Source organism: Glycine max, chromosome 5 (genome assembly GCF_000004515.6).
Source record: "Glycine max cultivar Williams 82 chromosome 5, Glycine_max_v4.0, whole genome shotgun sequence".
Classification (NCBI taxonomy): Eukaryota; Viridiplantae; Streptophyta; class Magnoliopsida; order Fabales; family Fabaceae; genus Glycine; species Glycine max.
This window is the reverse complement of record NC_038241.2, coordinates 12,857,355-12,872,958: the sequence shown is the minus strand read 5'-3', so window position 1 is coordinate 12,872,958 and position 15,604 is coordinate 12,857,355. Positions and strand designations below refer to the sequence as shown.

Here is a 15,604-nt window from a genome sequence, read left to right as displayed (position 1 = left end):
CCCACGGGCCAAGGTTGGGTCCAATTATCATTTTACATATTAGACTAGGATGCCATTATATTTGGTCCTTGTATTTAGGGCTCCATAATGTAGGTAGGGTACCCTAGAAATATAGGATTTTTCAGCCCTTGTATTTTGGGGCACCTAAACTAGTTTTTGTATTCGGGGTAGTTTTGTAATTTCATATGCACTAAGTGAATATTTGATGTGTGTGTTGGGAAATAAATTTAATTGAATTGGTAGAAGCCCAATCCAATTAAATTTTAGAGGGGGAGGTGAGAATTTGCTTACTACACCCCATTGCCACATCATATAGTCACACTTTGTGCATGTCCTTCATGCTTTACATGCCTCATGACACCTAAGCACACTTAGTGGAGAATCTTGGAATTGATCTTGGATTATTGGGCTGAACCATAACTGAAATTCACTAATCATAATTAGTGAAATTTTGGCTCCACAAATTTAATTTCAAATTCAAGTGAAATTTGAATTGAAATTCAAATTTCTCTCCAATTTTGTGTGACACTTAGGCTATAAATAGAGGTCACGTGTGTGCATTTTTTTGAACTTTGATCATTTGAAAATTAAACTTCAGATTTTAGAGCTCTTTTAAAGTAGAAAATTTCGTGCTCTTCTCTTCCTCTCCCTTCATTCATCATCTTCTTCCTCCAAGCTCTTATCCATGACCTCTTATGGTGGTGAGCTTCTTCTAGACTCATCTTCTCCTTGAAGTAGCGTCTCCTCTCTCTCTTCCTTCTCCATTTTGCTGCCATTCATCTTCCAAGAAGCAAAGGAATCCATTGATGAAGAAGATCCTAGGCAAACAAGCTCCAATGGAGCTTACATCATGTGGTATCAGAGCATCTTCATCTAGGTGATGTTCTTTTGCTTCCTCTATCTTTTTGTTTGGTCAATTCACTTTAATTCCTTGTTATTCATCTTATTCTCCATGTATATCCTCCATTGTCTTGTGGTTTGGTGCTGTTTTGAGTAGATTCATAAAAATAAACCGATGAAATCTTAGATCTACACTTGTTCTTGCATTTCTATGGTTCAAATTTTATGGATCTACTCTTGAATCATGTTTTTGTGTTGATTTTAGGTTCTATCATTTTTCAGTCATAATCTTCTTGTGATGAACCTTTAGATCTAAATTTTCTTCCAAAATATTGATTAGAAAAAAAAACACAAAAATCTAAGTGTAAATCACTTAATCCATGTTGTCTTAGAGTCATGTTTAGTCATAATAATTGTCACATTATGTTCTAAGTTTGTGTTGAATTTTGATTTTGTTGATTGAATTCTAGATACATTTGTTCATGTCTTCTTGTCATTCTTAGCCTATCTTTTGAATTTTGAGTCTAATTCATGAATGTTATTTAGTTCATAACATGTTTAAAATCAATTCCTAGAAGTAGTCTTGTTGAACTCTTTTTTTTTTGTTTTCTAAGTTTCCTACATGATGCCTATGATGAAGTTGAGTTGTGGTGTTGAGTTGTGGCTGGATTTGTGAATCAAAATAACTCTTAAGCTCTCTTGAATTGTGTTATTCAAGATAATTGAGCATAAGTAAACACAAATTGTAACTATCCAAGCCTTAAGCAACATAAACACTACTCTTGATTTCTAGGTTGAAATTGCTAGTGCTGGGAGCTTGAACATACGAACTTGTATGAATTATTGGGAATTGGTCACTACGTTTTTTGAGCTAAAATGTTTACTGAATTTTCTAGACATCTGGACCAAAATTATGAAAAAAGAACCAAGCGATTTGGATTAAAGGAAAAAATAATAAAAATCACACAAGTTGGCAGAAAAATCAGTATCCAAAAAAAAAAAGTAAAAGGGAAGTGTGCTTGTTGTTTTGGCTCAAAATTTATTCTATAATTGTTTCCTGTCTTATATCAATCTTAGTTCCTAAATTTCAATTGAAAATTACTATGAAAACAAGTGCCAAAGCTAGAGGTTTGTTGAGTCTCTTTTTTTTATAGTTTTTTTTACTCTACTCTAGAGCCATTCTAAGTTTCTCTTTGAGTCCTAGCTTGCTTTTATGTGCTTTTCATTACTTTAATTGTTGAAAAATCCCTGAAAATTTGTCTTGTTAAAACTCTATTGGTTTAACTTTCATTTCATTTTTTGGGTCTTTGGTTATTGGTTGTCTCTTTGTTTCCTTGTTTGTGAGTTGCCATATAGGAATTTGGAAAGGAGGATTGGTGCAATCCCTTGAAGAATTTGAGTCAAGAAGCAAGGGGAAAACCACCTTAAGAGCTATTGGACTAAGAAGCACTCCAAATTGAGTGAATCACCAAAGAGAGAACAACCACCAAAATTGAGGACCTTGTTGTAATTTTGTAATTGACAATTTACTTACTTTCATTGCTTTCAAATTTTGTAACAAAAAGGCCTTTCATTGGAAGTAAGTTGGGAGCCTCCAATAAGTCACCCTACTTCCATTTGTGTGTAATAATTTTAGGCAATTTTCCCTTTGGATTGTGAGTGTTTTGTTGGGAACCTTAAATGTGGTCATCCAAACACTCTTAGGATTCGCCTAGTTTACATTTCTTGCTTACTTTCATAGCTTATTTCCTTTTCCTTCCATTGTCAAACCACCTAGATAGCTTGCCTTTTACCAATTAGTTTTTACCTTATCTTTCACACCTCTTTTAGTGTTTATTTTGGCTAGTATCAACCATAGTTTCTTTTACCTTTTTTTTCCAAACTCCCAACAAGAAAGAACCACAACTTAGGAACCAACATGAGTCATCATTCAATTAGTGTTAATGGTGAGGGTACTAGTCATAAGGACCCTCTATCTAGAATCTTAGATGAGTTGAGTTCCCTCAAGTTATGGAAAGAAAAACAAGAGAGAAAAGAAAAAGGAGAAAAAAGAGTGGAAGAAATAAGTCCAGATGAAAGAAAGAAAATAAGAGAGGAAGAAAGAAGAAAAATAATGAAAGAAATGAAAAGAGAAAAACATGCCTTCTATAGTAGTCATGACTCTTGCAAGAGTTTAAGTGAAGAACTTAGCGACTATTATAGAGGCCGCCATACTTCACATACTAAACATCACTCCCAAAGAAGAGAAAATGATAGAAGGCCTCAAGAGGTTAACATTAGCCTCTCATATTTCCATGGAAAAGATAATGTTGAGGCCTACTTAGATTGGGAAATGAAGGTTGAGCAACTCTTTGCTTGCCATCATATTAGCAAAGAGAGAAAAGTTCCATTGGCTACCCTTAGCTTTCAAGGGTATGCCCTCTATTGGTGGACTTCCCTTGTTAGGGAACGAAGGATTCATGGGGATCCTCCAGTAGAGTATTGGAATGATCTTAAAAGTTCCTTTAGGAAGAGGCACATTCCCTCCTACTATGAAAGGGAGCTTATAGACAAGCTCCAAAGGCTTAGACAAGGGAGTATGAGTGTTGAAAAATATAGAAAACAAATGGAACTACTCTTTTTAAGAGCTGGACTTAGGGAGGAGGAAAGAATAAGCATAGCTAGGTTCCTTAGTGGGCTTAATATGGAAGTGATGGATAAGGTTGAACTCCTTCCATATAGGGACCTAGATGAGCTAGTCCAACTTTGTATAAGAGTGGAGCAACAACTTATGGCTCTCACTTTTATCCAAGGAAGGACCAAGCCCATGGAATTTTGGGGGCTGCACCTTCAAAACCCAAGGAAGATAAGGGTAAGACTATAGAGAAATACACCCCTAAGACTAGTTTCCAAGAAAGGACTGGCAACATTAAATGCTTCAAATGTCTTGGGAGAGGTCACATTGCCTCTCAATGCCTGATGTGCCATTATTTTCTTCTATTTCTTAATCCTTTTTGAACCATTTTAAGTACTGATTAGTCTTAATTGTCAAATTAATTAGGCAGTTTTATTATTTGGGCCCATTCAACTAATTTGATGTTTTTAATCTAATTTCAGGAATTAATTAAGCATTGGGCTTGAATCCAGAATTGGGCTTGGACTTGAAGTGGGCAGACTATTTTATTCTACAAAATTAGATCTTATCTTATCTAGATATTATTTAGATTTGATCTCATCTAGATATTATTTCATCTAAATCTTATCTTATCTAGATTTGATTTGATTTTATTTATGGGCTTGGATTTAAAACAGATTTGTAAGCTTTGGGGCTGGAAAACTATATAACAGCACCAAGGTTCTAGTTTAGGCCCTCTCTCTCTCTTCTCTCTCTCCTGTTTTTGTTTTTAGTTTTAGGCTTTTCTTAGACACTTTTCGTTTTGCAATTCCAGTTTTGACTTTTCGTTTTAGCAATAAAATTCCGTTCTTCAATCTATAATTTTGTTCTCTATTGATTAATGGAAGGCTAAGTCTCCAGCGTTGCTTTCTCTTAAGGATCATGCACAGTTCTCTTTGAGGTTCTATTATTACTGTTAAATTGTGTTCAGTTTTTCCTCTTCACTAATTACTCTGAATTTCATGCTATTAATTCATGAATGCTTAGTGCTTGATTAATTGTCTCTACGCTTAATTACGTTCATGCTTAATGATCATTTATGATTAATTGGTGTATGTATTGCTTAATCACATAATGAATGCCTTATGTTAAATTTCGCTTAGTAATTTAATTTAGGGTTGGATTAAGTGGTTGAACTGATAAAGGATAAACTCTCGTAACCTAGGATAAGAGACTTGCTTGTGAATCAAGGGGAAGCAACGTGTTTTAATTCTAATATTTTATAATTCACATCTATTCGCTGTTTAATTTACAAAAGCAAACACCCCCCCCCCCCACAATTCGTTACTATTTTCATATTATCTGTTATGAACATTTGGTTTATCATTGCTCGTTGGGAAACGACCTAGGATCACTTCCTAGTTACTGCATTTTAATGTTTATTTGATTCGGGTACGGCCTCGATCAAATTTGGTGCCATTGCCGGGGAGTAGTGTCCAAAGGTTCATAATAGTTAGTGTCGTGTTAGTGTTTAATTCTTTCGTGTTGTGTTCGTGCTCTGTTAGTATTGTGTTAGTGTTGTTTAGTACCTTGTTATCTTATTTAGTGTGTGTTCTATTTTAGTTTTGCTGTTCAGCGCTTCCCCTATTTCAGTTTTGGTGTTTTGTTGTGAATAGTGTTTTACGACGGATTTAGCGACCACTTTTGCTGAATAGAACACTTGCGGAAAAACAGGGTAGTAGTGGAAATCCCTTAGCGACGGATTTTAGAGACCACACTTGCTGAATTAATTGGGATTTTTTGTTTTGGTAGCTACAATTGTTATTTTTGGCTGAATTTTATTGTGGTCACTTCTTTTGATCCATATTTTGTGGGAAAAATAGCTGGAGCCCTTAGTTTGGTCAGATTTGAAAGTTCCAAAAAAGTAGCAAATTTGATTTTTGTCAAAACTTCAAACAGCCATAACTTTTGCTCCGGTTATCAGAATCACAATTATTATATATATATATATTTGGGGTAGAAAAAAATTTCCCATGCCGTGACAACCGGCCTATGGCCGGCTGAGGTCTCCTTCTTCCAAAAATTGCGATTCTGTCAAAAGTTTTTTTATTTTCCAAGTATTATTCTCTTATTTTTCTTAACTTATCATTTTTAGCTTCTATAGTTAGACTTTGAATTTTTGTCTGAAATTTTTTGTGCTATCTTCTCATCATTTTATAAGGTTGCTCACAAAATTTCAAGTCATTTGGATATCATTTCATGGTAGCTGGAGTTCAAACCTACATTGTTACTTGCATAAGAAGACAACTAGTTGTGCATGCTGAATATAGTGTATGACTAGAGGCAATCCATCTGACTTACAATCCTTTGATCCTGAGATAGATAGAACATTTCATAGATTAGTTAGACATCATTTATTACCTTTTGAGCATCCTGAGCATTCTGTTATTGGTGATTTTGAGCATTATAGTTTTGAACATTCTGATTTTGAACATTCTGAGAACATGGCACAACCTTCACCCCGTGAGAAGACTCTAAGGGAAATGGTTGCACCTGATTTCACCTACGAAAGCTTGTGCATCCAATACCCTGTTGAGGATGTCCCATATGTTCTTAAAGCTGGACTGATCCATTTGCTTCCAAAGTTTCATGGCCTTGCAGGTGAAGACCCGCACAAGCATCTGAAAGAATTCCATATTGTCTGCTCCACCATGAAACCACCAGATGTCCAGGAGGATCACATATTTCTGAAGGCCTTTCCTCATTCTTTAGAGGAAGTGGCAAAGGACTGGCTATATTACCTTGCTCCAAGGTCCATCACGAGCTGGGATGACCTCAAGAAAGTATTCTTAGAAAAAAATTTCCCTGCTTCCAAGACCACGACCATCAGAAAAGATATTTCAGGCATTAGGCAACTGAGTGGAGAAAGCTTATATGAATACTGGGAGAGATTTAAGAAACTATGTGCCAATTGCCCTCACCACCAGATTTCTAAGCAGCTTCGCCTCCAATATTTTTGTGAAGGACTCAGTAACATGGAGAGAAGTATGATAGATGCTGCCAGTGGTGGAGCCCTTGGAGACATGACCCCTGCTGAAGCCAGAAATTTGATTGAGAAGATGGCTTCAAACTCCCAGCAATTTAGTGCCAGAAGTGATGCTATTGTCATTAGAGGAGTGCATGAAGTAGCCAAGAATTCATCTTCATCAGCTGAGACTAAGAAGCTTGAAGGTAACCTAGATGCCTTGGTTAACCTGGTAACCCAATTGGCCATGAATTAAAAATCTGCACTTGTCGCCAGACTCTGTGGTTTATGCTCCTCTGCCGACCACCACACAGACCTTTGCCCTTCTGTGCAACAATCTGAAGCAATTGAACAACCTGAAGCTTATGTTGCAAACATCTACAACAGACCTCCTTAACCTCAACAGCAAAATCAGTCACAACAGAATAATTATGACCTCTCCAGCAACAGGTACAATCCCGGGTGGAGGAATCATCCCAACCTTAGATGGTCGAATCCTTCACAACAACAACAACAACCTTATTTTCAAAATGCTGCTGGCCCAAGCAGACCATACGTTCCTCCACCAATCTAGCAACAACAACAGCAACGGCCCCTAGAAACAGCAAACAGTTGAGGCTCCTCCGCAACCTTCCTTTGAAGAACTTGTGAGGCAAATGACTATGCAAAACATGCAGTTTCAACAAGAGACCAGAGCCTCCACTTAGAGCTTAACTAATCAGATGGGACAATTGGCTACACAGTTAAATCAACAACAATTCCAATATTCTGACAGATTACCTTCTCAATCTGTCCAGAATCCCAAAAATGTGAGTGCCATTGCATTGAGGTCGGGAAAGCAGTGTCAAGGACCTCAAACAGCAACATCTTCCTCATCCGCAAATGAACCTGCCAAACTTCACTCTACTCCAGAAAAAGATGATGACAAAAATTTAAAGAGTAAGTTACCTAACAATTTCTATGCAGGTGAATCTAAAGAGAAGCAACATATCCCTGGTAATTCTGATTTACAGAAGTAGCATATCCCTCTTCCGTTCCCTCCAAGAGAAATTTCCAACAAAAAAATGGAAGAGACAGAGAAGGAGATATTGGAAACATTTAGAAAAGTAGAGGTAAACATACCTCTGCTGGATGCAATAAAGCAAATTCCAAGATATGCTAAATTCTTGAAGGAGCTGTGCACTAATAAGCAGAAGCTTAAAGGAAGTGAAAGAATTAGTATGGGCAGAAATGTCTTCGCATTGATTGGTAAATCTGTTCCCCAAATCCCGAAAAAAATTAAAGATCCAGGTACATTCAACATACCTTGTATTATAGGGAACAATAAGTTTGACAATGCCATGCTAGATTTAGGAGCTTCTGTTAGTGTTATGCCTCTGTCTATTTTTAATTCTCTATCTCTAGGTCCTTTGCAGTCAACTGATATGGTAATTCATTTAGCTAATAGAAGTGTTGCCTATCCTTCTGGGATGTCTTAGTTAGAGTTGGTGAACTAATTTTCCCTGTTGATTTTTATATTTTGAATATGGAGGAGGGATTTTCTAAAGGATCAGTTCCCATCATTCTAGGCAGACCTTTTATGAAAATTGCTAGAACTAAGATAAATGTATATGCAGACACACTATCTATTGAGTTTTGTGATATAATTGTTCATTTTAATATTCTTGATGCTATGAAACACCCATATGAAGATCTTTCTGTATTTTGTGTTAAAATAATTGACCATATTGTTGATGAATACATGACTGATCTTCATTCTAATATGCATGCTTGTCACTCTTCATGCATTGAATATGAATTTGTACTTGATCATATGTCTGAATTTGATGCTGAGAGTGAATCTGAATTTGATATTGATTACATGTCTGGTGATGTTTTACCTCTTGAGATTGATTTTATAGAGTCATATAGAACTAACCATGTTTCAGGAAGTACACATACCTCTGACTTTCTTTATGAGGTACAGGCTGAGAAACCATCTCTTTCTACCACTATCCATTCGCCCACACCAGAATTGAAGCCTCTGCCATCAAATTTAAAATATGCTTACTTGGATGATAGCAAAAGTTTTCCAGTAATTATATCTGCCTCCCTTGCTGATGAGCAAGTGGAGAAGCTGTTATCTATTCTCAAGAAGCATAAGAAGGCTATAGGCTGGACCCTGGCGGACATTCCTGGTATTAGCCCATCCACATGTATGCATCGAATAAATTTAGAAGATGGGGCTAAACTAGTAAGATAGCCATAGATAAGACTCAACCCGGTGATTCTTGATGTAGTGAAGAAGGAGGTAACCAAGCTTTTGCAAGATGGAATCATTTATCCTATCTCCGACAGCCAATGGGTGAGTCCCGTCTAGGTAGTTCTGAAGAAAACCGGCCTCACCGTGATAAAAAATGAGACGGAGGAGTTGATTCATACTCGGGTGCATAACAGTTGGAGAGTCTGCATCGACTATAGGAGGCTGAACCAGGTTACCAAAAAGGACCATTTTCCACTGCCATTCATTGACCAGATGCTTGAACGCCTGGCAAGTAAATCTCACTATTGTTTCCTTGATGGTTTTTCTGGTTATATGCAAATCACTATTGCTCCTGAGGATCAGGAAAAGACCACATTCACCTGCCCCTTCGGCACTTTTGCCTATAGGAGGATGCCTTTCGGCCTGTGCAATGCCCCTGGTACCTTCTAGCAGTGCATGATTAGTATTTTTAGTGATTTTTTAGAAAATTGCATAGAGGTGTTTATGGATGATTTCACTGTATATGGATCCTCTTTTGATGTTTGTTTGGATAGTCTGGAAAAGGTTTTGAATAGATGCACTGAAACTAACCTTGTTCTAAATTTTGAAAAATGTCATTTTATGGTTGAGCAAGGTATAGTTTTAGGCCACATTATTTCCAATAAAGGCATTGAAGTAGATCTTGCAAAAAATTTTGTTATTTCACAATTGCCTTACCCCTCTTGCGTGCGAGAGGTGCGATCTTTTCTTGGTCATGCAGGATTCTACAGGCGCTTTATAAGAGATTTTAGAAAAGTAGCCCTTCCATTATCCAACTTGTTGCAAAAGGATATGGAGCTTGACTTTAATGATAAATGCAAAGAGGCTTTTGATTGACTCAAAAGAGCACTGACTACCACCCCCATCATCCAGGCACCCGATTGGACAACCCCTTTTGAGCTTATGTGTGATGCATCAAATTATGCATTGGAGGTTGTCCTTGCTCAAAAAATTGATAAATTTCCTAGGGTGATATATTATGCTTCTAGGACTTTAGATGCTGCCCAAGCGAATTATACTACTACTGAGAAAGAGCTACTAGCCATAGTTTTTGCTCTGGAAAAATTTCGTTCTTATTTGCTTGGTACTCGCATTATTGTTTATACTAACCATGCAGCTTTAAAGTACTTGTTGCAGAAGGCTGATTCAAAGCCTAGGTTGATCCAATGGATGCTCTGGCTCCAAGAATTTGACTTGGAGATCCGTGATAGGAGCGGAGCACAAAATTTAGTTGCTGATCATTTGAGTCGGATCGAACATGTGTCTGATGAGGATTCACCCATTCGGGATGATTTCCCGGATTATCATTTATATATATTGTATAGTATTTCTGATTCTCTTTCTACTCCCTGGTTTGCTAACATTGTCAATTATTTAGTTGCTTCTGTTTTTCCTCCGTTAGCATCTAAGGTTCAAAAAGACAAAATTAAAAGTGATGCTAAGCATTTTATTTGGGATGACCCCTACTTGTGGAAATTGTGCAGTGATTTGGTCATTAGACGATGCATTCCAGATCATGAGACTGACTCAGTCCTGCAGTTCTGTCATTCTTCCACACCGGGAGGTCATCAGGGTGTTCAAAGGACAGCTCACAAAGTGCTTGACTGTGGCTTTTATTGGCCCACCATCTTTAAAGATGCATGCAAGATTTATAGCACTTGTGAGCAGTGTTTGAGACCCGGAAGTGCACTTACATGGCGACAGCAAATGCATCAACAACCTATGCTATTCTGTGAGGTGTTTGATGTCTGGAGTATAGATTTCATGGGCCCTTTTCCTGTATCTTTTGGTTATGTTTACATTCTCCTTGCAGTTGATTATGTTTCAAAATGGGTGGAAGCCAAGCCCACTAGAACTAATGATGCTAAGGTTGTTGTAGATTTTGTTAGATCTAATCTGTTTTGCAGGTTTGGAGTACCTAAAGCAATCGTTAGTGATCAAGGAACCCATTTTTGCAACAAATCAATGCATGCCTTGCTTAAAAAGTACGGGGTTGTACACAGGGTATCCACACCATACCACCCCCAAACCAATGGACAGGCATAAATTTCTAAGAGGGAGATCAAGAGAATTTTAGAGAAGATTGTGCAGCCAAGCAAGAAAGATTGAGTACCAGGCTCGATGATGCTCTTTGGGCACATAGGATTGCCTACAAAGCACCCATGGGAATGTCTCCTTATCAGGTTGTCTTTGGAAAGGCATGTCATCTTCCAGTTGAGATTGAGCACAAAGCATATTGGGCAGTAAAGACCTGCAACTTCTCTATGGATCACGCTGGTGAGGAAAGAAAGTTGCAAATGAGTGAGTTAGATGAGATCCGCCTGGAAGCGTATGAGAATGCCAAGTTCTACAAAGAAAAGACTAAGAAGTTCCATGATAGCATGATAATTAAGAAGGACTTCATGGTTGGGCAAAAAGTGTTATTGTATAATTCTAAGCTTGGACTCATGAGTGGTAAGTTGAGGTCTAAGTGGATTGGTCCTTTTGTTGTTACTAATGTTTTTCCTTATGGTACAATTGAGATCAAAAGCAACTCCACAAACAAGAGCTTCAAGGTCAATGGACACCGACTTAAGCGATTCCTCACAAACCCTTCTTTAGTGGACGTAGTGGTGGAAGAGACTTCCTTACTCCACCCTACTCTTCCTCCACCATGACTTAGGGAGTTTTTCTTTTCCTATCTCCTTCTTTACTTTTATTACATTTGTCCGATTCTATTTGATGGTTTAATTGCTTTTAATCTTTTAATTGTGCTACATTGAGGACAATGTGTTGTTTAAGTATGGGGGGGGGGGGGGAGTGTTCTTTGGTTTTGCTAGTTTTGTTAGTTTTGTTAATTTTGTTAGTTTTGTGGGGTTTCTAGTTTAATATTTTAGGTTAATTCTGTTTGCATGTACAACTTTGCATATTTTTCTTTGAATTATAGGATATGTTCAAGAAATGGGTAATTGTTCTGAAAATAAAAGTCTCTTGACATTTTGTGATTTGAAATCCTTGTTTTTCCTCTACATGTCATGATAGTTTTGAAAGCTCAATTTGATAGTAATAAGTTTATCTTTGTGAGAATTTGAGCCATCCATCATCAAAATCTTTTGGTGTGTTTTGCCCCATTGATTGCTTGCACAATAGCCTTGGCTTGATTCTTGTTGATGCTTCCTAATTCACATGCATATTTGGAAATGATTTAGGCAATTTTGTTCTTATAAGCCTCTAGCCAAATGGACTTACCTTGAATTAATTCCTTTGATAATCCTTTTGAGCCTTGTTTCCCTTTCCTTGTTTTGAAGCTCACTACAAGCTTTAAGTGAAAAACCATGATATCACCTTACCCTTAAGGAATTTTGGAGCTTTGGAATTGTTTTGGGAATAAGTGTGGGGGGGTATGTTTCATTGGAAGATATGATTTTTGGTCATGCTTAATGTTTTATTTTGGCCATGTTTGATGTATATATATATTGCCTAGTTCTTGCTTTAATCTTCAAATTCAATCTATAAAAAAAAAAAGAGAAAAAAAATTCAGTTGCTGTAAATTCTGCAAATTCGTACTATTAAAAAAATTGCAAAAAAAAAAAGAAAAGAAGAAAAGAAGTGAAGTTGAATAAATGAGGTCTTGTTATGAGGTCTTGTTGATATTAGAGGGTTTGGGTTTACTACATGTGTTTAATTTCCACTTATTCCCCATTGCTCCTCTATTCCTTTGGGATTTAGCTACTTATTCCATATTTTTTCCCTACCTTGTCCTTGGCCCCATTACAACCTTTAAAGACCTTTTGATCCTCATGTGCATGTGTTTGTCAAGTTGTTTGTCAATTTTAGAATTTTGCCAAGTCTATGTGGTGTTTGTTTTCATGGGTGCTTCGAAAGTAAACAGCAGCCTAGACACTTAAGAGATAGAGTGTATATCTTGTGAGGCTTTATCACTTTTCATTATTGAGCTAATTAACTATTTTGCCATGATTGGGTTGCTTGGATGATTTTCACGAATGTCTTGACTCTTTGGATCTCTTCATGTTAGATGTTACCCATTCCTTTCATACCTTGATGTTCATTGAGAAATATGTAAATGTTTTTGTTTGTCTCTCTTTGATATCCTTGGATTTTGTTCTTTATTTCATTTTGCCCAGGAGTGAAAAAGGCTAAATATGGGGGTTTTGATGTGCCATTATTTTCTCCTATTTCTTAACCCTTTTTGCACCATTTTAAGTACTGATTAGTCTTAATTGTCAAATTAATTAGGCAGTTTTATTATTTTGGCCCATTCAGCTAATTTGATGTTTTTAATCTAATTTCAGGAATTAATGAAGCATTGGGCTTGAATCCAGAATTAGGCTTGGGCTTGAATCCAGAATTGGGCTTGGGCTTGAAGAGGGCAGACTATTTTATTCTACAAAATTAGATCTTATCTTATCTTACCTATTTTATTTACGGGCTTGGATTTAAAACAGATTTGTAAGCTTTGGGGCTGGAAAACCATATAACAGCACCAAGGTTCTAGTTTAGGCCCTCTCTCTCTCCTGTTTTTGTTTTTAGTTTTAGGCTTTTCTTAGACACTTTTTTGTTTTGCAATTCCAGTTTTGACTTTTCGTTTTAGCAATAAAATTCCGTTCTTCAATCTATAATTTCATTCTCTATTGATTAATGGAAGGCTAAGTCTCTAGCGTTGCTTTCTCTTGAGGATCAAGCACAGTTCTCTTTGAGGTTCTATTATTACTGTTAAATTCTGTTCAGTTTTTCCTCTTCACTAATTACTCTGAATTTGTTGCTATTAATTCATGCATGTTTAGTGCTTGATTAATTGTCTCCGTGCTTAATTACGTTCATGCTTAATGATCGTTTATGATTAATTGGTGTATGTGTTGCTTAATCACATAATGAATGCCTTATGTTAAATTTCGCTTAGTAATTTAATTTAGGGTTGGATTAAGTGGTTGAACTGATAAAGGATAAACTCTCGTAACCTAGGATAAGAGACTTGCTTGTGAATCAAGGGGAAGCAATGTGTTTTAATTCGGATATTTTATAATTCACATCTATTCGCTGTTTAATTTACAAAAGCAAACACCCCCCCCCCCAATTCGTTACTATTTTCCTATTATCTGTTATGAACATTTGGTTTATCATTGCTCATTGGGAAACGACCTAGGATCACATCCTAGTTACTGCATTTTATTGCCTTTGACCATCACCCAAAATGACCCTTCATTCATTTTTTGTTTGTAAGAACTTTGATGATAAGATGCAGATGCATGCATATTTATGATCGAACGTTAAACGTAATAATTAAACAGGTGTTGCGATTTTCTCTTTTTTGTTGTCATGTTCAATTTTACTTAACGCTTATGATACCGCTGCTGAACATGCTGAATGGCTCCGGAATACCGATCGTGTGAGTGAGCAAAGAATGAGAGTGTACGTTCATGCTCAAAGGCAATAAAAGTACAAAGGAACACCACTAGAAGGAGAGATGCAAATCATTAATCCATATTTATTAATGTTGCGATTATTATTTATAAAAAAACATAAGACATGGAGATCCTAATGAGTTCTTGAGGAGGTCCGAATATTGAGCCTTTGAATTGCCCCAAGTATTACGTGTAATATTACTTGACGATGTCATAATTCATAGGCGAAGGCAACTCTTCATCATCCATGTTCATGAGCAACAACCCTATTCCTGAGAAAGCTTTCTTCACCACAAATGGTGCTTCATAGTTTGGGGCCCATATACCTCGGTGATCCTTTTGAACCTGCGACAATTTCTTCAGAACAAGATCCCCTTCGCTGAACTTACGCAGGCACACTCTTCTATCAAAAGCATTTTTCACGTTGCTCTGATATAGTCGCCCATGGCTCATGGCAGCCAATCTCTTACCCTCGATAACATTTAATTGATCAAAGTGTGCTTGGGCCCTTAAAGAAGGAATATCCACCTCAAATGGGAGCACAACTTCCATCTCGTACACCAAAGAGAACGATGTTGCTCCAGTAGATGTGCGCACATAAGCCTGATAATCGTGCAGTGCGAAAGGGAGCATCTCGTGCCAATCCTTGTATGATACGTCATTTTCTGAATGATCTTCTTAATATTCTTATTGGCAGCCTCAACTTCCCCGTTCATCTTGGTCCTATAAGGCATGGAATTATGACCTTGGATTTTGAAGTTCTCACACATTTCCTTCATCATCTTGTTGTTTAAATTAGTGGCATTATCGGTGATGATCTTCCTGGGTAACCCATATCTGTAGATTATCTCCTTCTTAATGAATCTAATTACCACGTTTCTAGTCACGCTAGCATATGAAGCTGCTTCCACCCATTTGGTGAAGTAATCAATGGCGACTAATATGAAGTGATGCCCATTTGAAGCCTTGGGTTCGATGGCCCTGATCATGTTTATGCCCCACATTGAGAATAGCCACGGTGCCACCAAGACGTTTAATGGTACTGCGTTGGCATTTATAGCATTTCCTCACATGAACGCAACAATCATTCTCCATAGTGAGCCAGTAATACCTCGCCCTCAGATTCTTTCGGACCATGGCATGTCCATTGGCATGTGTACCAAAGGATCCTTCATGCACCTCTACTAGCATTTGTTTGGCCTCTCTTGCATCCACACATCGAAGCAACACCGTGTCATGATTTCTCTTGTACAAGATATTTCCACTTAGGAGGAAACCGGCCGCCAACCTTTGTAACATCTTCTTGTCATTGTCAGAGGCCTCAAGCGGGTATTCCTTGTCTTCAATGTATCATTTGATATCGAGGTACCAAGGCTTGCCATCCTCTTCTTCTTCTTCTATCAAACAATAGTGTGCAGGCTCGACACGACATCTGAATTTGATGTAAGACAAATCTCTGTGTC

General features: G+C 37.3%; 1 non-coding gene across 1 annotated transcript; it reads right to left on the bottom strand.

The window, feature by feature from the left end:
* Positions 1-6,315: 6,315 nt before the first annotated feature.
* LOC113001766 (small nucleolar RNA R71) lies at positions 6,316-6,422 on the bottom strand. Its single transcript, XR_003267252.1, has one exon. It is a non-coding gene; the product is annotated as a small nucleolar RNA R71 (small nucleolar RNA).
* Positions 6,423-15,604: the final 9,182 nt, after the last annotated feature.